This window comes from Moschus berezovskii, chromosome 13 (assembly GCF_049115385.1).
Source record: "Moschus berezovskii isolate FMDL1 chromosome 13, NW_MosBer_1.0, whole genome shotgun sequence".
Lineage (NCBI taxonomy): Eukaryota > Metazoa > Chordata > Mammalia > Artiodactyla > Moschidae > Moschus > Moschus berezovskii.
The window spans coordinates 70784137-70808916 of NC_142472.1; the positions used below are offsets into that span (position 1 = coordinate 70784137).

A 24780-nucleotide genomic window follows, 5' to 3' on the forward strand; every position below is an offset into this window, starting at 1 on the left:
GGATGTTGGCAATTTGATCTCTGGTGCCTCTGCCTTTTCTAAAACCTGCTTGAACATCTGGAAGTTCACGGTTCACATATTGCTGAAGCCTGGCTTGGAGAATTTTGAGCATGACTTTACTCGTGTGTGAGATGAGTGCAATTGTGCGGTTGTTTGAACATTCTTTGGCATTGTCTTTCTTTGGGATTGGAATGAAGAGTGACCTTTTCCAGTCCTGTGGCCACTGCTGACTTTTCCAAATTTGCTGGCATATTGAGTGCAGCACGTTCACAGCATCATCTTTCAGGATTTGAAATAGCTCAACTGGAATTCCATCACCTCCACTAGCTTTGTTCATAGTGATGCTTTCTAAGGCCCACTTGACTTCTCATTCCAAGATGTCTGGCTCTAGGTGAGTGATCATGCCATCGTGATTATCTGGGTCATGAAGATCTTTTTTGTACAGTTCTTCTGTGTATTCTTGCCACCTCTTCTTAATATCTTCTGCTTCTGTTAGGTCCATACCATTTATGTCCTTCATCGAGCCCATCTTTGCATGAAATGTTCCCTTGGGATCTCTAATTTTCTTGAAGAGATCTCTTGTCTTTCCTATTCTGTTGTTTTCCTCTATTTCTTTGCATTGATCGCTGAGGAAGGCTTTCTTATCTCTCCTTTCTATTCTTTGGAACTCTGCATTCAGATGATTATATCTTTCCTTTTCTCCTTTGCTTTTTGCTTCTCTTCTTTTCACAGCTATTTGTAAGACCTGATTACTAACGGCCTCCATGTTTCTGTATCCAGTGGTCAGTTGTTGTCTGTCCTCATATGACCATCAGCAGCTTTCCAGAGGTTGACTCTTCTCCTCAACTTGAGATCTGTCTTCCCTGGGCCTTAAGTCATCACAGGCACCTGATTTATCTCCTATCTCTCTTTGAGTTCCTTAGTATGCTTTACTGATCCTCTTCATTTTCCTAACCTTTTTCGTGGGAGTTCCCCAAAGCTCAGAGCTTGATCTGTTTTCTTCTTTATCTATATTTACCCTGTAGGTGATCTCATCCAACCTCACAGCCTTAAATACCAAATATATGCTGATGACCTCAAATTTAAACCTACAGTGTGGACCTCCAGATGCTGTATCCAGCTGCCTACTCAACATCTCTTAATTGGATCCCCAGTAGGCTTAACAGGTCTCAACTGAATTCTTGCTGTTCTCCCCCACACCCTCAGACCTGCTCTTCATCCAGCCTTCCCCATGTCTGTTTTTGCCAGCTCCATCCTTCCAGTGACTCAGACCAGAGCCCTTGGAGTCATCATAGACTCTTCATTTTCTCATGTGCTGCAGAGCAGGTCAGCAAGTCCTTCCAGAGCTGATGTCAAAATCTACACAGAATCTGATGGCTTCTTGCCATCTCCGCTGCCAAGACCTTAGTCCAAACCACTGTTGTCTCTCATCTAGATTATTGCAGCAGTTCCCAGCTGGTCTCACTGACCCTGCTTTTGCTCTCTTTTAGTTCAATCAAGACAGCAGTCAAAAGGATTCTTTGAAAACATATGTCAAGGATTTCCCTGGCAGTCCAGTGGTTAGGACGCCATGCTTCCACTGCATGGGACCTTTGATCCACAGTTGGGGAACTAAGATCCTGCAAACTGTTGGACATGGCCAAAAAAAAAAGAAGTAAAAATAAAACATATGTCAAATCCTGTAACTCCTTTTATTAGACCGCCTTCCCTGGAGTGACTTTCTGCAGGGAAAAAGCCAATTCTGGTAAAAAAGCCAACCCTTTGTGTGATCAGGCCTCTCTGACCTCGACTGCTACTGTTCTGTCTCTTCCTAGTTCTTGGCTTCATCGTGTTGCTGTTGAAAGTGACACATGCACCTTTCCCTCAGGGCATTTGCGCTTGTTCCTTCTGCCTGGACTTTTCTTACCCTACCTCAAGTCTTGGTCTACTTCTGCTCCCTACCGTCAGCCCTCACCTCCCTCATGTGTCTGTGCAAGTGTCACTTTCTCAGTGAGGCCTTTCCTGGTCCCCTTATTTGGAATCTCAAATCCACTTCACCCTTCTCCCTGCAAAAGGATGCACACGTTCTACACACAAACTTCTATTCTCCTTCCCTGACTGAATTTTTTTCTCCCTAAGACGTATCACGTTTCATCGAATGTAGAATAAACCAGTGTATCTTGTGTTAATGTATTATCTGCCTCAACTGGAATGCCAGCTCGAAAAGGTCAGGAACTTTTGTCTGATTCATGCAGTGTAGTATCTCCAGTGCCTCTGATGGTACTTGGCACATAGTGAAAGTGAAGTGAAAGTCGCTCAGTCGTGTCCGACTCTTTACGACACCATGGACTACACGTGTAGTCCATGGAATTCTCCAGGCCACAATACTAAAGTGGGTAGCTTTTCCCTTCTCCAGAGGAGCTTCCCAACCCAGGGATCGAACCCAGGTCTTCCTCATTGCAGGCGGATTCTTTACCAGCTGAGCCACAGGGGAAGTTCACATAGTACTTGCTCAATAAATATTTGTCAAATGAATGGATGGATGCATGAATCTGTGCCAGAACCTTAACACAAGCTTTAGTGAAACAGGCCTTGAACCAATGGACTTTCCCATATTTTGCCACAACTTTCAGCAGTCATTTGCCATGGAATGTTATTACTCAAAATACTTAGCTTTCCTCCTCTGAATTAACATTAGATATACAATATTTATTACACTAAAGACTTTCCCCTAGATTCTAGCAAATGATGATGGTAATTAATACATAGGTCAAGCCTGTTTCAACATTTTGCATGATTTGCTATCAACCGTTTAGTATTTTTACTGGCAGTCTTCATCCAGTATGTATACCAGTAATGGTCATTATTTTTCATCTTTCTAAAGTTTTAAATTTTTCTCTTTTTTTCATTTCAGTTATAGCTGTATGCCACTTCCTTTGGGTCATTTTAGCATTCCTATGTATCTTGCACTGATTTCCAGCACAAAGGTGAATCATGTTTCTAAACCTGTGATGAGTTACATGTTTCCGTGCAGACACAGCAAAGTTGCTATAGACCAGCGGTTGTAAATTAATGACCTCTGGATGAATCACAGATTAACCAAGATGACTTTTAAGTTTTTTAAAATCCATTGCCTTTATTTAAAAAACATCAGATGATTTCCCAGAAGAATCCAGATTATTGGTTTCTCTTGAACAATTTTCATTCCCTCTTCTACTATCTTGGATAAGACATACATTTTCCAGAGTGGTCCCTGCCACTTACACTTGGCACATTTAGCTCAGTTTAGTTACCTCCCTGGTCCAGGGAGGTATTTGAGAATGACTCAAACCATACACAGGGAAATGGCTCAGAGATTAGAACAATCCTGTGTGCTCACTGATGCCTGCTGCTACCACCTTGCTAGAGTAAGCAGAGTTGGTACACTTCCTCTGAAGTTTGCTTCCTCTCTCTGAATACTTACAAAACGAAAATTTATAGCTTCAGTGACTCTACCCCACCCCCCGAATAGTTTTGGAGAAGTTCATTCTTCCGGGGCCTGTTTTTGTTTTCATTCTTAATTTAAATACTATATATTTTTGGTTATCTTTTTAAATGTTTTTTTTTTGTGTGTGTGTGTGAACCATTTTTAAAGTCTTTATTGAATTTGTTTCAATATTGCTTCTGTTTCATGTTTTGGTTTTTTGACCGAGAGGCATGTGGGGTCTTAGCTCCTTGACCAGGGTTTGAACCTGTAACTCCTGCATTGGAGGGCAAAGTGTTAACCGCTGGACCGCCAGGGAAGTTCCTGTTTATCTTTCATTTATCCTTCATTTCTCTTGATTTACATGGGAAGGAGCAATGTGACGAGAAAGGAGATGAGGTGACAAAGGATTTTTCCCCCTCTCATGTTCTTATTCCTCTTACTGGTTATAAAGGACTAGGAGGCCTCTGTTCTCCTTGAGAGTCCCTTGGAGAGCACGGAGAACAGAGGCCCCCTAGTCCTTTCTAAAGGAAATCAACCCTGAATATTCACTGGAAGCCCTGATGCTGAAGCTGAAGCGCTAATATTTTGGCCACCTGATGCAAAGAGCTGACTCTTTGGAAAAGACCCTGATGCTGGGAAAGATTGAGCATAGGATGAGAAGAGGATGAGATGGTTGGATGGCATCACCGACTCAATGGACATGAGTTTGAGTAAACTCCAGGAGATGGTGAAGGACAGGGAAGCCTGGCATGCTTCTGTCTGTGAAGTCTCAAAAAGTCGGACACGACTGAGTGACAGAACAACAACAAGGAAGCCTCTGTAAGGCCCAAAACTTGACTGTGTAAGCAACCAACACAGCCCTCTGGAGTGGTAGCAGGAACCACACAACTACTCAGGTTTACATGTGTAACCATTGGGGCATATTGTCCCATTTTCTGACTAATTCATCTAAAAGAAGACTTCCACTTACTGGTTAACACGCCCTCAGCCTTCATCTATAAGAAATACAAGGGATTTCCCTGGTGGTCCAGTGGTTAAGAATCCACTTTCCCATGCAGGGGATATGAATTCGATCCCTGGTCGGGAAACTAAGATGCCGCATACCGCAGGGCAACTAAGCCTGTGAGCCGCAACTGGAGAGCCTGCGTGGTGCAAGTAGGGAACGCCCACCTGCCACAGTGAAGACCTAGTGTGGTCAAAAATAAAACGAAGTACGTGACCAAAGGACCATAGAAATGTCACTGAGGTTCAATCCTGATCGCTTTGAATTGGAAGCAAAGAGGCAGGGTATGAACCGTCATGGACTAGACTATGAACTCCACAAGAGCAGTGTGTCCATCTTATCCACCACTGACCTCTCAGTGTCCGGCTGAGCGCCTTGCAGTAAGGAGGATGAATGAGGAAAATATGGATGAATTTGTTGGGATCAGTGCAGGCAGAAGCACGTTTTCAGACTTGCTGAGCACTTCCAGGGACTTGCTGATGGAAACAGGTCTTACACATTGGTGTAAATGGAAATGGATTCTTAATATTCCTATTTGGTTCAAGAGACTTCATGTTCAGCTGTGATTTCCTTTCCCTGAGTACAGTTCTTCTCAAAATGGACAGAATTTAAAGTGTACATGCCTTCTCTGTTATTGATACTTAACCTTTACTGGATACAGAAAAATAAAATGTAGTCCTTTATTATCTAATCTATAAAGTAATAGAAATAACAAAATAGTCTTATTTAAATATAGTCCTGTACATGCCAAAAAATTGATCGAATTGGCTCTTTTCTCCCTCTCTTTTTAAAAAATTTATTTATTTTTAATTGAAAGATAATTGCTTTACAATATTGTGTTGGTTTCTGCCACAGAGCAACATAAATCATTCGTAGGCACACATATGTCCCCTCCCCTCCCTCTTCAGCCTCCCTCCCACCTCCCAGCCCATCCCACCCTTCTAGGTTGTCATAGAGCCCGGGTTTGAGTTCCCTGCATCACAAAGCAAGTTCTCACTGGCTTTCTGTTTTTCATATAGTAGTGTGTTTATTTCCATGCTGCCCTCTCCATTTGCCCCACCCTGTCCTTCCCTGTGTCCACAAGTTTCTTCTCTGTGTCTGTGTCTCCATTGCTGCCCTGCCAATAGGTTCAACAGTACCATCATTCTAGATTCTCCCTCTTAATGTTTAGATGTCAGCCCTGGTGCTTCTGCTCATGTACTTCTTCCTGCTGGAAGGTTGACGCCATCTCATGGTCTTAGTTAGCTGTGGTGATGAGGCTCCAGTCTGTACCTTCTGCCTTCAGCCAGCCTCACTGTCCAGTTCCGTAGCTTGCATTTGCACGGGTGAGCTCCCCTGAGCATTCTCAGTGTGGCCCTGATCTCCTTGTGGATTTCATCCTTGCCTTCCCTGAATGCCACATGTCTATCCAAGTGCTCCCTCTTCCCTGAGTTCCTTAGCTGACTAACCTCAAAGGCATCCTTGAATCATCTTCTCATTTATCTGCTGTAGGTAGTCAGCCTCAGAAATACCTCTTGCTTCCATGTCCAATGCTACCATCCAGGCCTGGCGGTTGTTGCCTTACACCTTATCCATAGCCCTGTTTTTCTAATTCTTCCTGTTTCCAGTCACTTCCCATCTGTTCCTTTTGTCTGCCACCAGACTAATCTAAAACCATCTATTTCATGGTTTTACTTTCTACCGCACAAGTTTCCTAAGATTCTCTTTACCTAGGTGATTTGTTTTGGGTCTGCCTTGTCATATCGTTGTACACAATAAGCACTTGCTTAATGAGTGAGTGATTGAAATCTGGAAACAGTGTCGTCTGAATTCACTGAAGCTCTGCTGACTTTCCTTTGGCCTGGAATGTAGAGAATTAGCGGCTGATTCATACCTCTATTTAAAGAATGGAGAACTTGACTAGAAATATTTTCATGTTACAGTGCAGATAAACAGAAAGCACAAAAATTTTTCATCTGGGCCTCAGTTTCATTACTTTAGAATAGAGTAAGGACTTCCCTGGTGGTCCAGTGGTTAAGACTCTGCGCTCCCTGTTCAGGGCACTAGATCCCACATGCCTACAACTAGAGATCCTGGCAAGTGGCAACAGTGATCCTGCTTGCCACAGCTAAGACCTGGCACAGTCAAATAAAAAGTAATAAATAAATAGATAAAGTAAATGCCACTTGGGTTTGTTGAAAGTATTCAGTAAGATGTGTTATGGTACCCAGCACGGAGCAAGAGTAGATGCACAATCAATTCCAGTTGAATTTTAATTTTAAAGATTGATTGAATGAATCTGAATCAATATAGTGAAATATTTAGTTATTTTCATATAAATAGCAATTTATGAATTCAGAGTCAAGTAAAATTTGGCACTAACAAAGACCACAGTTAGTGTGTGTCAACTGATTTAATTTTTGAAGTTACCCTATGATATAGGTGGTATTTTTCTCCAATGTACATATGAGTTCAGCTAAGGAAAGAGGAAATGCCTGACTCAAGATCTGCTAGTGTACACTGGAATCAGGATTTGTCTCTAAAATTTTAAATTTCAGTCCTTTTGCTTTTCCTGTCTACCATCCTCAAATATTTTTGTTTGTTTTAAAATTTTGATTATTTTTTGGTTTGCGTTGTTAAGAGGCTCTTGGCTTTCTATCTGAATACTTGCTTCACACTTTTATTGTTTTCTGTGTGCGGGCTCAGGCACTCAGTTGTGTCCGACTCTTTGCGGCCCCGTGAACTGTAGCCTGCCAGGCTCCTCTGTCCATGGATTTTCCAAGCAAGAGTACTGAATGGGTTGCCATTCCCTACTCCAGATTGTTTTGTATGTGCTTATTTAAACATTCTTGTCCTTGTATTTCTATTCTTGGTGGTTGGGAACATCTCAAACATGGTCTCAGCTGCAGTAGCAGCATCAGTTCAATTCAGTTCAGTCGCTCAGTCGTGTCCCACTCTTTGCGACCCCATGAATCGCAGCACGCCAGGCCTCCCTGTCCATCACCAACTCCCGGAGTTCACTCAAACTCACCTCCATCGAGTTGGTGATGCCATCCAGCCATCTCATTCTCTGTCGTCCCCTTCTCCTCCCGCCCCCAATCCTTCCCAGCATCAGAGTCTCTTCCATTGAGTCAACTCTTTGCATGAGGTGGCCAAAGTATTGGAGTTTCAGCTTTAGCATCAGTCCTTCCAATGAACACCCAGGACTGATTTCCTTTAGAATGGACTGGTTGGATCTCCTTGCAGTCCAAGGGACTCTCAAGAGTCTTCTCCAACCAACACCACAGTTCAAAAGCATCAATTCCTCAGCAATCAGCATTCTTCACAGTCCATACTTGTTTACAAAAGTTGAGAAAATATTGTATTCCCTGCATGAGAAGTTGAACTTAGGTAGCATACATTTCAGCCTGCATCCGTTTTAGTGACTCTGTTGGTGCCAATGGGTTATTAAATGTCAGTGAGTATCTAGGGCGTTGTTATAAACTAAAGATGCACAAAACTTCTGCTTTTGAAATGGTCATAGCCCATGTAGTGTGCTGGATTCAACTTTTTAATACTTAGAAATATTGCAGAGATAATATTTTTATGTACTTGACATTTTGTGAAAATAAAATTTGCAGCTATGAGCAGCCTTTTCCTTTTATAATCTACCTGGTGATAAGAGCTCTCATCAGCTTTCACTGAACTGTTATCAAAAAGGGATAGTAAAATTAGCATTAAACAGGTGTAAGAGTCAGTCTTTATATGGCAGCTGCCTATATAAATTGTCTGGAAGTACTGTCATGCTTACAGAGTGTAAATTTTAAAGGTATATTTGAAACATCTAATTACTTTTGCTCTTTGATTTAACTTTGAAATGCCATATTGTTTATAGGATTGACTTACCTTCTCACTGAACCAAATATTTATTGTATTTGTACTATGAGCAATGAATCATTTTAGGTGCTAGGAGAAGGTGCAGTTCCTGTCCTCTGGAAGCTGATGTTTCAGTTGGGAGAGGCACGTAACATTCTCCGCACTGTCTGTCTATGCGGGTCCCTCTTCCTGAAATGCTCTTCGTCACTCTCTTTCCCCTCCTTTGCCTGACAAGCTTCTGTGCACTTTGGGAGGTTCAGCTCCACATCTTCTAAGATGCCTGCTTCTCTAATCCCATGTCACTGGTACCCCGGGTATGTCTCTCACAGTGTTTGTCACGGGGGATGGTAATTGTCAGTGTGTTTGGTAACCTCCCAGATTGTAAACTCCTCCAGTTTGTGAGATTGAGTCTCTCGATCTTGTTTTCTGAGGGCTTGGCACATAGTAATTTCCTACTAACAGCTGGGAGGCTTCCAGTGGTAAAAGAATCTGCTTGCCAAGCAAGAGACGTGGGTTTCCCTGAGTCAGGAAGATCCCCTGGAGTAGGAAATGGCAACCCACTCCAGTATTCTTGCCGGAAGAATCCCATGGACAGAGGAGCCTGACAGGCCACAGCCCATGGGATCACAAAGAGTCAGACACAACTATGCATCTGAGCACAGCATAACACACAACAGTAACAAGAGCTTGATGACCAACAAAGATGCTGCAAACACTTAGATAGTCCTAGAGATTAATGGACAACGGTAGTATGCTGTCACTATAAAGAGTGGGTTATAAACAAACAGTATAGATTTTAGGAAGGGAAGAAAGAATAGATTGATGGTCAAGGAAGGATTCTTGGATCGGAGGTCGCTTCATGAGTGTGTGGCCCATGCCACACAGGGCCCTGTGCTCAGAAGGGCTCCATGCTCTGCTGTCAGGGTCTGAAAGTTCTTAATCATTTTTGAACAGAAAGACCTTGTTGTCCCTTTGCAATGGGGTTCATAAATTATGTAGCCGGTCTTATTGTTGATTCTAGGATAATGACTGAGATTGATGGATACAGGAAGTGGGGAGGCCAGGCAGGAAGAGGGCACAGGAGTCTGATAGATGCAGTGAGAGGTGTGCCAGGCATGTCAGAGGGTTGACAGAGAGGGTTTATGGTGTTAGTATGAGGCTTGAAAGATGGCTGGAGGCTGAGTTTGGACACTGTCCCAGACGTGATAAGTGCTGTCAGCTGATTCACGAGCAGGACGGTGTTGGGAGGGCAGTGTAGCTTTTTGAAGAGTACTGCAGTGAGTGGCGAAAGGCAGGGTGGGTTAAGGGGCAGCCAGGCAGGAAATCGTGAATCAGGAAGCTGATGCAAGGCCCGAGGGTTACGGTTCAGTTCAGTTCAGTTCAGTCGCTCAGTCGTGTCCGACTCTCTGCGACCCCATGAATGACAGCACTCCAGGCCTCCCTGTCCATCACCAACTCCCGGAGTTCACTCAAACTCATGTCCACAGAGTCAGTGATGCCATCCAGCCATCTCATTCTCAGTCGTCCCCTTCTCCTCCCGCCCCCAACCCTTCCCAGCATCAGAGTCTTTTCCAGTGAGTCAACTCATTGGATGAGGTGGCCAAAGTATTGCAGTTTCAGCTTTAGCATCAGTCCTTCCAATGAACACCCAGGATCGATCTTCCTTAGAATGGACTGGTTGGATCTCCTTGCGGTACAAGGGGCTCTCAAGAGTCTTCTCCAACACCACAGTTCAAAAGCATCAATTCTTCAGCGATCAGCTTTCTTCACAGTCCAACTCTCACATCCATACATGACCACTGGAAAAGCCATAGCCTTGACTAGATGGACCTTTGTTGGCAAAGTAATGTCTCTGCTTTTTAATGTATTATCAAGGTTGATCATAACTTTCCTTCCAAGGAGTAAGCGTCTTTTAATTTCATGGCTGCAATCAGCATCTGCAGTGATTTTGGAGCCCAAAAAAACAAAGTCTGACACTGTTTCCACTGTTTTTCCATCTATTTCCCATGAAGTGATGGAACCAGATGCCATGATCTTTGTTTTCTGAATGTTGAGCTTCAAGCCAACCTTTTCACTCTCCTCTTTCACTTTCATCAAGAGGGTTTTGAGTTCCTCTTCACTTTCTGCCATAAGGGTAGTGTCATCTGCATATCTGAGGTTATTGATATTTCTCCCAGCAATCTTGATTCCAGCCTGTGCTTCTTCCAGCCCAGCGTTCCTCATGATGTACTCTGCATATAAGTTAAATAAGCAAGGTGACAATATACAGCCTTGACACACTCCTTTTCCTATTTGGAACCAATCTGTTGTTCCATGTACAGTTCTGACTGTTGCTTCCTGACCTGCATACAGGTTTCTCAAGAGGCAGGTCAGGTGGTCTGGGATTCCCATCGCTTTCAGAATGTTCCACAGTTTACTGTGATCCACACAGTCAAAGGCTTTGGCATAGTCAATGAAGCAGAAATAGATGTTTTTCTGGAACTCTCTTGCTTTCTCCATGATCCAGTTGGCAATTTGATCTCTGGTGCCTCTGCCTTTTCTAAAACCTGCTTGAACATCTGGGAGTTCACGGTTCACACATTGAGGGTTACGGTAGGAAGGGCTTAAAGAAGGTAGAAAAGGCACAGAGAGCACACGATTGGGAAAGACTATGAGAGGAACAGGGGCTTCCCTGGTGGCCCAGCCATTAAAGAACCTGCCTGCAATGCAGGTTCGACCCCTAGGTCAGGAAGATCCCCTGGAGACAGGCATGGCAACCTACTCCAGTATTCTTGCCTGGACAATCCCATGGGCTGAGGGAGTCGGACATGACTAAAGTGACTGAGCATGCACGAACGCTTGAGGGAAAAATTGATGCAACTTTGTCCACATGTGAGAGCGAGAAAAAAATATGGGTCGAGAATACTCTGACCTGTCCTGGGCTAATGGTAGACCGCTGGCTGGACTGAGGTGAGGGATGGGGTGTGGATGAGCTTTTTTGTCAGAAGAACGATGAGTTCAGTTTTAGGTATTTGAGGTGACAGCAGGATTTCAAAATGGAGTTATTCATTTTGCAATTAAATATAAATAATCGTTCATGGAGAAGAGAGTTTGCGAAAAGAAAAAATGGGTAACAGGGTCAAATATTGCAAGGACATTAAGACTGAGTAAAGTCCTTCAGATCAGTTTTAGAAGAGCTAGACCTGTAAAGCCTATGAGAAAATTGAGGAAATAAGGTCGTATTTCCTAAACTCAGAATCCTCTTTTCCAAATGCACTCCTCCTGAATTCCTCTCGTGTGTGTGTGTGTGTGTGTGTGTGTGTGCGCGCGCACACGGGCGCGTGCCTGCCCAGTCGCTCAGTTGTGTCTGACGCTTTGTGACCCCATGGACTATAACCCTCCAGGCTCCTCTGTCCATGGGATTCTCCAGGTAAGAATACTGGAGTGGGTTGCCATTTCCTTCTCCAGGGATCTTCCTGACTCGGAGAGTGAAGCCTCGTCTGCAGGTTCTGTATCACTGCGCCACCTCCTGTCTCACTGAAGGGTACCATTCTCCACAGCAGGTTCCCATCCAGATATGGGGCATCCTCGACCCCTCCTACCCCTTAAGTACTCTCTCATCCTACGTGTCCACTCAGTCCTTTCTTGTCCTTTTCGCTGAACACATGTCCCTTGAATCCACCCACCACTTGTCATCAGCTTATACTGTGTGGAAGCAAGCCATCTGCAATGGTCTGATCTTTATCCTCCTTTCCCCGACTCCAGCCCTCAACATCTCCTTCTTCTCTTTGGAGGTACTGTTATTTGTTTGAAATACAGGTCTGATTGTGACACTTTCTAAGACCCTTATGAATTGTGTCCCCCCCACCACCACTGCCCAACACACACATACACAGAGGATGTTGAAGTCCTAATCCCCAATGCCCATGAATGTCACTTTATTTAGCAATAAGCTGTTTGCAGATGATCACGTTAATGTGAGGTCATTGGAGTGGGCCCTGATCCAGTACGACTGTCTCCTCATAAAAAGGGGAAATTCAGACACAGCTGGCATGTGGGTGATGCCTCTGCAAACCAAGGAAACCAAAGGCTGCCAGCAGCCACCAGAAGCTGGGAGAGGGGCATGGAACGGATGGTCCCTCACAGCCCTTAGGAGGAACCAGCCTTGCTGCCATCTTGACACGTCACCATCTGGTCTCTGCTACACTGTCCAGCCTTTCCTCTTTCTTTGCACCCTCCCGCACCCCACCCCTCGCTGCCTTGCTTTTTTTTTTTTTTTTAATATAAATTACTTTAAAAATTTATATATTTCTTTTTTTTGGCTGCACCAAGATCTTAGTTGTGAGATATTTAGTTGCATCATGTGAACTCTTAGTTGCCGCCTATGGAATCTAGTTCCCCAACCAGGGATCAGATCTGGGCCCCCTGCGTTGGGAGAGCAGAGTCTTAGCCTCTAGACCACCAGGAAAGTCCCTACCTTGCACTTTTCACTGTGGGAATGCTTATCTGTGTCAGGTTCTAGATGTTCTTGCTTTCTGTCACCTATGATCTGCACATGCCAGCCCCTTGTGGTCAGAGTACATTTCTGCCTCTCCTTTCCATCTCATCCTTTAAAGCTCAGCTTAGCCCTCTTCACTTTATTTATTCAACAGATACTTTTGAAATGCCAGGTATAGTGTTTAGAAGTTAACAAGACAGACCCAGCCCTTGGCCTCATGGGACTCCCGGTCTAGTAGGAGAGACCAGTATCAAATGAGGCAACAGTGGACGGGCAACCTCAGCAGAATGTTGAAGGCGTTAGACAGAGGGATTGTGGAAAGGGCCTGAGCACACATGACAGAGTGGACCCCAAGCTTGTAATGAGAGAGAACGCGAATTCAAAGTCTACTCGAGACTGTCAGCAAAGCTCAGGCCTCTGAGGTGCCATGTGCCTTTGAAGGCAGCGGTAGAGGAAAGAGCCGTCAGACAGGAGGGCTGGTAGAAAGCTTGTATAAGGATCAGCAAGACACTCCGCACCCCATCCTGACCCCTACCTTGCTATTAAAAAAGGGAAATTCAAAGAAAGAGCTTTGGGTTATTTTTTTAAATGATAAAAGAAATAAAATGTTCCATAGAAGTTTTGAAGAAAAGGTTAAAAAACTTCCCTGACTGTAGAAGAGAAAAGACCAAGGGGGCAGAGAATTAGAAGATCAATTCAGGAGGCCTGACACCCAGACCAAACTCATCCCAGGGAAAAGAACATCAAAATGTAAGGAAAGAAAATGAGAGAGAAAGAGGGAGAGAAAAACTTCCCAGAACCGAAATACTTGAATTTCCAAATTAAGAGACCACTGAGTCCCTAGCACAGTGGATGGAAATGGACCCACTTTAAGACATATCATAAAGTGCTGCGATGTCAGGCATATAGTAAAGCCCTTAAATATTTCCAGAAAGAAAGAAAAAAAGATATACAAGGGTCGTGTCCTTGTGGGTATGGTCCTAAGCCAGGACCATAGGTTGGCAGGCCTCTCAACAGCCAGCACTGGAACAGTTTCTTCATAATTTTGAAAGAAAATGATTGTGTGGACTTCCAAGAACGAAGGTTGTGTGTGTTTTTAGCTATAAAACATCTCAAGAAGTTTCTGTCCCATGCAGTCTTCCTTGGGAATCTCACTAAAGGATGTGTTAATGAAGAAAGGAAGTAGACCAAGAAAGTGGAAGGTCTGTGGTCCAGAAGCAGAAGATCCAAAGCGGAGGAAGAAGGGGATTCCCAAGATGATGGTGGATGGAAGTTTCTAGATGGCAGCTGGACAGCAGGACCAGACAGCAAAACAGAAGACTCTCGGAAGGACTGGATCCGTTTTTGGGTTTTTCATATTGTGTCTTAGCTCTGTTGGAGAGAGTTTGGTACAGAATCAATAATAGGCACACAGAAGCCAAACAGATGGAACTCAGATATGAGTATTTACATGGTGTTGTAAAAACTGCACATTGGTTTGAAGGGTGTCATAACCTTTAAGATCTTGTTGTAGAGAATGATGGGAGGGCTGATGTGTACACATAGTGTGAGGGTTAAATCTTCACCTCCCAAGTAAGAAGTTAAAAAAATATATCGAAAAAGCAAGGCATAGTATAAGCAAAGCACCAAGAAGTATGACATGGCAGAGAGATAGCCAAACTGTTGAAAATAATTGTTTCGGTGGAATGGGAGTCAGAGGTAGAGAAGTGTGTCAGGAGACCAGTGTTTCATTATAAACCAGGAGGTAATATTTGACTTCCAAAACTATGCACATGTATTATTTTATTAAAAAATTGAAACTTATGTCCACACAAAAGACATGTACACAAATGTCCATAGCAACATTATTCATAATATACAAAACGTGGAAGAAATTCAAATGTCTATCAGTTAATGAATGAATAAATAAAATGTGGTATCTCCTTATGGGCTTCCCTGGTGGCTCAGATGGTAAAGAATCCACCTGCAATGCAGGAGACCCAGGTTCAATCCCTGGGTCGGGAAGATCCCCCTGGAGAAGGGATGGCTACCCACTGCAGTATTCTTGCCTGGAGAATTCCGTGGACAGAGGAGCCTGGTGGGCTGCATACAGCCCATAGGGTTTTGAGGGGTCAGACATGACTGAATGACTGGCACAACATATCCATACAGTGGGTATCATTCTCCTGTAGGAAGGAATGAAGTACCCATACAAATATGGATGACCCTTAAAAACATTCTGCTAGGTAAAAGAGGCAAGTCACTAAAGACCACATGTTGTATGATTCCATTCATATGATATGTCCATAACAGAGAAATCTGTTGGTGCAAATAATACAGTAATAGCTGGCAGTTTGGGAGGTGGGGTTAAATGGGGAGTAACTGCTGATGGTACAAGGTATCTTTTGGGGGTGATGAAAATATTCTGGAAGCACGTAGTGTGATGTTGCCCAACCCTGTCAGTATATTAAAAATCCCTGAATTTCACTTTTAAAAGATGAGTTTTATGGTATGTGAATCATATCTCAAAAGAGCCATTATTAAAAAAGAAGAATTGGGTTGCATGAGGATAGAGTTGGAAAATAATATTTTTACTAAATAATTTATTGCATCTTTTGCATTTTGAGCCCCATGAAGATCTTATTAATCAAGAAAGTAATTTTTAAATTTGAATGAATAGTATTTAAAACGTGATCAAAGAGAGTATCCTACTCAACACTTACTTTTGCCAAGTTTCAACGTTCTACTGTGGACATAGTTATTTTATTCTGCCTTCCTTCCCACTGTCTCCCTAACTTGCCAGGGGTAACTATGTTCTTGAACTGGTATCTATCATTACTTAGACATGTTTTTATTATGAACACCCACATATACAGAGACATCCAAAAACCACACTATAATAGTTCTTTAAAATATTTAGAAACATATTGGTATTATTCTGCAATTTTGCTTTCCACCTCCTTTATATTTTTAAGATTTTCTCTTGCTTTGGCAATCTAGTTCCACTTTACTCATTTTCCCTGCTAGACACTATACTGAACCACAATTTATTCACTTGCCTGTTACTTTCATATTTTTGCTATCAAGCAAAAGTGCAGTAAACATTCATTCACTACTTCATTTCATTCCATAACTGAGCCGGTAAAAGACAGAAATGGTATGGACCTAACAGAAATAGAAGATATTAAAAAGAGGTGCTGAAAATACATAGAAGAACTGTACAAAAAAGATCTTCACAACCAGGATAATCACGAAGGTGTGATCACTCACACTCACCTAGAGCTGGATATCCTGGAATGTGAAGTCAGGTGGGCTTCAGGAAGCATCACTACGAACAAAGCTAGTGGAGGTGATGGAATTCCAGTTGAGCTCTTTCAAATCCTAAAAGATGATGCTGTGAAAGTGCTGCACTCAGTATGGCAGCAAACTTGGAAAACTCAGCAGTGGCCACAGGAGTGGAAAAGGTCAGTTTTCATTCCAATCCCAAAGAAAGGCAATAGCCAAAGAAAGATCAAAGTACCGCATAATTGCACTCAACTCACACACTGGTAAAGTAATGCTCAAAATTCTCCAAGCCAGGCTTTAGCAATACGTGAACTGTGAACTTCCAGATGTTCAAGCTGGATTTAGAAAAGGCAGAGGAACCAGAGATCAAATTGCCAACATCCGCTGGATCATCGAAAAAGCAAAGAGTTCCAGAAAAACATCTATTTCTGCTTTATTGACTATGCCAAAGCCTTTGACTGTGTGGATCACAATAAACTGTGGAACATTCTGAAAGCGATGGGAATCCCAGACCACCTGACCTGCCTCTTGAGAAACCTGTATGCAGGTCAGGAAGCAACAGTCAGAACTGGACATGGAACAACAGACTGGTTCCAAATAGGAAAAGGAGTATGTCAAGACTGTATATTGTCACCCTGCTTATTTAACTTATATGCAGAGTACATCATGAGAAACGCTGGGCTGGATGAAGCACAAGCCGGAATCAAGATTGCCGGGAGAAATATCAATAACCTCAGATATGCAGATGACACCACCCTTATGGCAGAAAGTGAAGAAGAACTAAAGAGCCTCTTGAAAGTGAAAGAAGAGAGTGAAAAAGTTGGCTTAAAACTCAACATTCAGAAAACGAAGATCATGGCATCTGGTCCCATCACATCATGGGAAATAGATGGAGAAACAGTGGAAACAGTGGCTGACTTTATTTTTCTGGGCTCCAGAATCACTGCAGATGGTGATTGCAGCCATGAAATTAAAAGATGCTTACTCCTTGGAAGGAAAGTTATGACCAACCTAGACAGCATGTTAAAAAGCAGAGAGACATTACTTTGCCAACAAAGGTCCGTCTAGTCAAGGCTATGGTTTTTCCAGTGGTCATGTATGGATGTGAGAGTTGGACTCTAAGGAAAGTTGAGCACAGAAGAATTGATGCTTTTGAACTGTGGTGCTGGAGAAGACTCTTGAGAGTCCCTTGGACTGCAAGGAGATCCAACCAGTCCATCCTAAAGGAAATCAGTCCTGAATATTCACTGGAAGGACTGATGTTGAAGCTGACACTCCAGTACTTTGGCCACCTGATGCGGAGAGCTGACTCACTTGAAAAGACCCTGATGCTGGAAACGATTGAGGGCAGGAGGAGAAGGGGATGACAGAGGATGAGATGATTGGATTGCATCACCGACTCAATGGACATGAGTTTGGGTGTACTCCAGGAGTTGGTGATGGACAGGGAGGCCTGGCGTGCTGCGATTCATGGGGTCGCAAAGAGTCGGACACGACTGAGTGAACTGAACTGAAACAGCATGCACGCTGAGTCGCTTCATCACTTCAGTCATGTCCAATTCTCTAACCCTCTGGACTGTAGCCCTCCAGGCATCTCTGATTCTCCAGGCAAGAATACTGGAGTAGGTTGCCATTCCCGTCTCCAGGGGATCTTCCTGACCCAGGGATCAAACCGGCATCTCTCATCTTCTGCATTGACAGGTGGGTTCTTTACTGCTAGTGCCACTGAGCTTAAGTTTGGAAGGAGACAATATGCTTAATTTAAAAAGCTATATTTTAGAAGGTATTAAATCTGTAGAAGTTATAGAGCAGAATGAGGGTGATTGAAAATGACAGGAGTAGGACTACAATTTTAAATGGTTGGGGAAGAAGTCCAAGTCATTTATTTTTGAAAATATTTATTAATTTATATGTTTATTTGGTTATGCCAAGTCTTAGTTGCCTCAGGTGGTGGGATCTTCATTGCCACCTGCAGGATCTTTAGTTGTAACATGTGGGTTCTAGTTTCCAGACCAGGGATTGAACTCAGGCCCCCTGCATTGGGAGTGTGGAGTCTTAGACACTGGATTTACAGGGAAGTTCCCACGTCATCCATTTCTGTGTTAAAGCTGCCTAGTAAACAACCTCCAAATCTCAATTGTTTACAGCAAGGAACGTAGGTTCCTGGGTCAGCTGGGACGACTCTGCTTCGGAACGCAGGTCAGTTGGAATTGGCCTGGGCTGTGCAGTGGATTCAGGTTCACTTCAAGTGTCTCCTCCTTCCCATTGAACAAAGATGTGGTTTTCTCAGGGCTTTCCTGGTGGCTCAGTGGTAAAGAATGTGCCTGCAATGCAGGAGACTTGGGGTTCGAATCCTGGATCAGGAAGATCCCATGGACGAGGGCATGGCAACCCACTCCAGTTTTCTTGCCTGGGGAATCCCATGGACAGAGGAGCCTGGTGGGCTACAGTCCACGGGGATGCAAAAAGTCGCACATGACTGAAATGACTGAGCATGCATGCATGCTCATGGTCTTTTCGTGGTCAGTGGACTCAGAAGTACAAGAGACCAAGTCGAATCATGGAAGCACATTCAAGACCTCTGTTTTTTTCTGCTAACAACCAAAAGCTCAAACAAGTTGCATGAAACAAGCCCAGGTAGGAGGAGAGCATGTTGTACCAGCCTGGGTGGGAGATCCTGAGTCATTTCAGAGCAAAGATGTCAGTGTATAATTCTACAGTGGAGAGGTAGTGTAGATTTGGAAACTGTAATTTTTCAAAATTGAAGGAAAATTAAAAATAATACCTAATTCATAGGATTTTTGTGAGGAATAAATAAAATAATGTATATGAACTATCTAGTCCAGAAAGTGAAAGTGTTAGTCATTGAGGCATCTCCGACTCTTTGCATCCCCATCCATGGACTGTAGCCCACCAGGCTCCCCTGTCCGTGGAATTACCCAGGCAAGAATAGTGGAGTGGGTAGCCATTCCCTTCTCCAGGGGCTCTTCCTGAGCTAGGGGATGAACTCATCCCACTTTGCAGGCAGATTTTTTTTTTTTTACCGTCTGAACCACCAGGGAATCCAAGTCCAGAACCTGGTCTAAACAGTAAGAGACTGGTTAACACTTACATGGCATTTCCTGTGTGCCAGACGCTCTTCCAAGTTCTCTGTGTGCATCAGTTGGCATTTCCCTCACAGCAATGTACCGAACGGACACTATTCCTATCCCCACCTTCTAGATGAAAAATAGTAAATAGTTTGCCCAGGGTCACACAACTAATACAGCGGTGCATGCTCAGTTGCTAAGTCACGTCCGGCTCTTTGCGACCCCAAGAGCTATAGTCCACCAGGTTCCTCTGTTCTGGGATTTTTTGAGACAAGAATACTGGAGTGGATTGTCATTTCCTTCTCCAGTACAGCAGTAGAGCTGAGGTTTGACAACCAGAGAAGTGGCCCAGCTTCTTTACTCCTGGTCTTTATTCTGCATGCCTCCCAGACCCTGGGTCTGGGTTAGTGCTGTGTGTTCCCACGGGCACCCAGCTTCTCTTCTGTCGTGGTTCTGAGTACCACTGCCAAGTCACTGGTCTGCATCCTTGACTACAGTGGACATTCTGCAAAGACGGAGATTATGTTCATCTTAATTACTCTTACACCCTGCGCATCAAACATCAGGGGCAGGGGAGGGGCAGTAGGGTGAGGTAGAAGTGTTGTCCCCTTTGATCAATTCCCACAGTGTGTGAAAGGCAAATGGAGAAATCATAAGCTGTCAAAGATGCTCGAAAAACACAAGATAATTGATGGAGCAATGTATCTAAACAGAAGACACAAGATTAAGATTAAAATGCAGACCTGTTGACCTTGAAGAGAGAGATGACACCTCCTCCTCTAAGCATGAAAGAGAAGAAGGTGGGTCTTGTGAGAGTTGAGCAGGCTGGAGAAAGAAGTTCATACCTGGTGACTTGGGTATCATCTCAGTCAGCAAGGGGCAGGAATCTTGGGTAAGGAAAGGATGCAGGAGGGTAGAATGCGAGATTGAGGCAAGAGACGAGAATCTCTTTGGTCTAACTTTGGGGTTCTGTGATGATCTCTGTGATACTGTGATAAATAGTATGATGAAGCCAGAAAAAAAGCCCGTAGACACAAAAGCATGCATAAAATGCTTGGGGTCCATGAACCCCACTTTGAGGATGCCTGCTGTCAGGAAGGAATGAAATTGAACAAAAGTATGTCTAAGAAGTAATTCAAAGGTAAGAAGCTTGAATTTATAGCATTTCAACTGTTTCTGGGACTTTCTACAGTTCAGTGGCTGGAGCATAGCAGCTGGTGTTTTAGGGACTGAGGCTGTGAGCATGCGGGGGTGGGATACTGGAGGGAGGGCAGCAGGAGTAGAGGGAAGCAAAGCACAGGCCAGGGGAGTGGCGGAGGGGGCAGGACAGGCGTGTGGATGGTGGGGTAGGAGGTGGGAGGGGTCCTCTGAGCACAGGTCATTGGTGGGGCATAATTTATAGAAAGTGGAAATGAAGGTTGCTCAGTATCAGTGGGGCATGTTCTATAGAAAGTGAAAGTCACTCAGTCGTGTCCAACTATTTTCGACCCCATGGACTATATACAGTCCATGGAATTCTCCAGGCCAAAATACCAGAATGGGTAGCCTATCCCTTCTCCAGGAGATCTTCCCAACCCAGGGATTGAACCTAGGTCTCCTGCATTAAAGGTGGATTCTTTACCAGCTAAGCCACAAGGGAAGCCCAAGAATACTGGAGTGAGTAGCCTATTCCTTCTCCAGGGGATCTTCCTGACCCAGGAATCAAACCGGGTCTCCTGCATTGCAGGCGGATTCTTTACCAACTGAGCTATCAGGGAAGCCCCTAAGAATAATAAAACCCAGATGGGTCTACTGTTCATCAGCATGCTGCACAAGCAATTCTAAACACTGACAGAGATAAACTACTCCTCTGAAAAAGCTTTGGTCTAACACCTAAACAATTGCCTGCCTCCACTGGGTAGCCTGGTGCTGTGGGAGGCAGATGGCGAGATTACGATTGAAGGAGTGGCCCAGGATGTGGGTGAGGCGGTGGTGGTTGGCTGAGGTGGAGCCAGGGCTGAGCCAGTGCTTGTGTGGAGGGTTCCTGCAGGTGGGTGGTTGCAAGCAGCACAGTTCACTGGCTTTCATCTCCTAGAATCTAGACGTCGCCTGGAATCCAATGTGTTTTTTTTTTCCGACCTGAATCAGCTGCTAGGCATAACCACACATGTCACCCTCTTCCAACATCATCTCTGCTGACATGTGTCTCTGCCTCAATGTTCCACTGCCTTTTCGCCTCTTTCATTGATGGCATTTACTGACTTACATGTTTTTCTCCTCTAGACTATGGGCTCCTGGAGCGCTGCGATTGTGTCTTACTCATTTCTGAATCACCAGTGCTGCCAGACAGGCGCCCACTGAAGCTGCACCCCAGTGCATGTTGCTCTTCCCTTAGATCCCTCGGAGGTCTGATGACCAGGCTGCAGTAGACACAGGAGAGCAGGGGGCTGCTCTCCTCCCTGGCAAATGAGTCGAGTCTCTGTTGCTCTTTATGAAATGTTACTATCACCCCTCCATTCCATGCTGAAACCACAAGGGGTGCAGACTAGGGAGCTCCACAGTGATCTCACAGATCTTCACCCTTCAGGACCACCACATTATCTGTGCTGCTGCACGGATGACCGATGATTGACCCCCCCAAAGTGGAAACCACCAACATTTGGCTGCTTCGTAGGGTGATCAGTCCTGTCACAGTGATACATGGGTGTGTCTCTGGTGTCCTGAAAGAATTTAGGTGCCTCTTGAACCCCCGATCCCCGCACTGTATTACTTGGAAGTAAGGATGCAATGGAGAAAATGAGGTCCAGTTCACCCCCTCAGTCTTCCCTAGGGAGTCACAAGAGGGTTGACGGTTCTTTGTGAGGTGAACCACTCTAGAACAAGCTGAATCCCCATCTCTTCCTGCTCTTCTGCCACCCTCTCCCCAGAGATGGCCCCAGTAGGGTTCTGACCAAGACATTGTCACACCGCTGGCGAATGAAGTAGATGGAGATACCAGAAGGGCTTGATCCGACATTTGAGGTCAGAAGCAAGAACTTTCTAGAGGAGAAATCAAAGGAGCAAAAGAAGTATAAGGGCAGCCTCCGCAGCCCACCCCACCTCCTGCCGCACCCCAACCAGAGCCCTTGCAAGTACAAAAACTTACTGAATGATCAAAGCATCTTCAACTCACTGTCAGCCAGAGCAGAGCCTCAGGTTTTCATTCCTCCATAGCGGGCTGGTCTCTGGAGCTACACAGGCTCCAGGCAGCATGGAGACAGGCTATGAGTAATGTCCCATCCTACATGACTCAGGATGCTACACAACCTTCACAACCAGTGTTTAGGCTTCTTGAGCATTGAACACTTCTCTTTGAAGATAAGAATTAGCCCTCAGGACGGGCGGTCAGGGTTTTGGCATAGAGTTGAGTTTTTTTATTCGTTTGCTAATTTTATAAAATGTGTATTCAGAAAATAAACCTGGTCTGTAGGATGAATTTGTGTGCTCAGTCTTGTCGGAATTTTTGTGGCCCCATGGGTTGTAGCGCCACCAGCCTCCTCTGTCCATGGGATTTTCCAGGCAAGAATACTGGATCGGGTTGCCATTTCCTCCTGCAGGGGATCTTCCCTGACTCAGGGGTCAAACCTACATCTCTTGCATCATCCTGCTTTGACAGGTGGATTCTTTACTGCTGAGCTACTTGGGAAGCCTAGAAGGATTTAGCCAACCCACTGAACCTGGTCACTGCTGCAGGTGCTTTTGGTAGGAAACGTCTAAATAATTGAAATCTTTAACTGGGTTAAAGAGATCCCTAGTACATAGGTGTTCTATAAATAAAAGAATGAGTAAATAATATATCTTCCTTTTCGAGCCCTTCCCCTTAAAGAGATCTTTTTGTTTCGTTTGCACCAATGAGATCATTGTTCAAGACTCTAAAGAGGGGTTCGGTTTCTCCTGGGGCGGGGCTTTCCCAAGGAAATCCCTTTTAGCTGGTTTGGGGGACACTGCCACCTCTTCCTTTGGCTCTTTCATTAAAAATGAATAATTTGTTTATCTCTGCTGTCAGAAGCTAAGCACCAGAGCACCGCATTCTCAATTAGGGTCAGAGCGAAAAGTCAAGGTAGTTATCTGAAATCAAACAGGTTTCAGTAGCCCAGCGTCTGCAAGCCAGCTAGAGAAAGAAAGGGAAGGAGAGAGAAAAATGCTTATAAAGAGGAAGTGGTAAGAGGCTTCTGAATTTCAGTGTGACCTGTCAGGTGATTTTTGCGGGGGAGGGGACATGAGAAAAGAAAAAAAAAAAAAACACGTTAAGTAAAATGTCCTTATAAAGACAAAATCTATTTCTTTCCTGGCTGATGATTTGTCACTCTAGTCACTTCCTGCCTTGTGACCACACACCCGGGGTTAACAAAGTTGTTCTTCAGATCAGAAAGAAGGGGTTTTCTGGTCACCCGCCAGCGGCACTGAGAACAGTTTGGCTACCAGGTAAATTTTCTTTTTTTGCCGTTTCGGAGTGCTTACGATGTTCTGCTTGTTGGGCGGTTCTGGTTCTGTGGATTGTGGACCCTACTTTCAGGGGACTAGAGATCCGAGCACCTGTCACCCTTGTCCCCCGTGAGCTCTGCCCCCACCCCGGTTGAACTGCTCAGCAAAGCTGCAGCCACCCCGTGTGGCCGCCCAGAGGGGGACCCCTCCTGTACCCTCCCATCTTGCTCTGGGGGTGACTTCTCCAGCTATCCGCCGTTATCACTCCTCCCAAAAAGCTATGTTTTTTTTTTCCTTTTTAAAACCTTTTTGTTTTGTTATTGTCGTCCAGTCGCGCACTCCTGTGTTCAGTCTGCGACCCCATGGACTGCAGCATGCCCGGCTTCCCTGTCCTTCACCATCTCCTGGAGCTTTGCTCAAACTCACGTCCCGGTGCTTGCTCATGCTTTGTATTGGGGTGTAGCCAATTAACACTGTTGTGATAGTTTCCAGTGAACGGGGAAGGGACTCAGGCTCACATATACATGTATCCATTCTCCCCCAAACCCCCCTCCCATTCAGGCTGCCACATAACACTGAGCAGAATGCCCTATGCTGTCCCGTACAGCACATGATTTTTTTTGTTTGTTTTAAAACCAAACCATGTTCTGATTTATTTCTGTTGCTTTATTTCAGGGAGGCTGTTTACTGTGATTTTATCTACTTTCAAATGTTCTCAGGAAAGTGGATATTGATCATTTAAATGGTACTGCTCATTGGCCTGATGGGGATAGTTTAATTTTAGCTCCTGTGGTTATGTTTTTCTAAAAAGGAAAAAACTTCTTTACGGTACTTTAGTGGATGTATTAACATCTTAAGTCCTATGTTACCGAGTGTGACACTGGTGGTTTGAGTGATTTTTGGCGCCAACGTTTTTTAATGGGTGTGCTTAGTAGCCACATGGAACTAGAGGTTGTCTCTTCTCCATTTATTCTCTAAAAAGCAATTTGTGTTGCTTAATTGTACTGCTTTGTAGAGTTGTCTGAACTACTTGATGTCCTCATAACCATACAAATGACTGTTAAGTTATGGAGGAAGGGCTTCTGTCTGCAATAGAAATTCTTATAAAGTTGCTATGGGATATTTATTCCAGAAACTTTGTTGAAACTCAGTCTTTGAAACTTGTAACATCCATCAGTCTTGATTAATTGTCATTATTCAACAATATTAAGAACTGTTGACAAAT

General features: G+C 44.3%; 1 protein-coding gene across 2 annotated transcripts in view; it reads left to right on the forward strand.

Annotated features, from left to right (window-relative positions):
* Window positions 1-24780, forward strand: part of LCP1 (lymphocyte cytosolic protein 1) — a 104808-nt gene that overhangs the window by 18700 nt on the left and 61328 nt on the right. The window contains exon 1 of one of the 2 annotated variants that reach the window (XM_055426072.2): window positions 23443-23555. The exons of the other annotated variant lie outside the window; for it this stretch is intronic. The gene's annotated coding sequence lies outside the window, so the exon portion shown is untranslated. Of the gene's footprint in view, window positions 1-23442; window positions 23556-24780 lie in introns of those variants that run through there. 2 annotated transcript variants of the gene reach the window in all.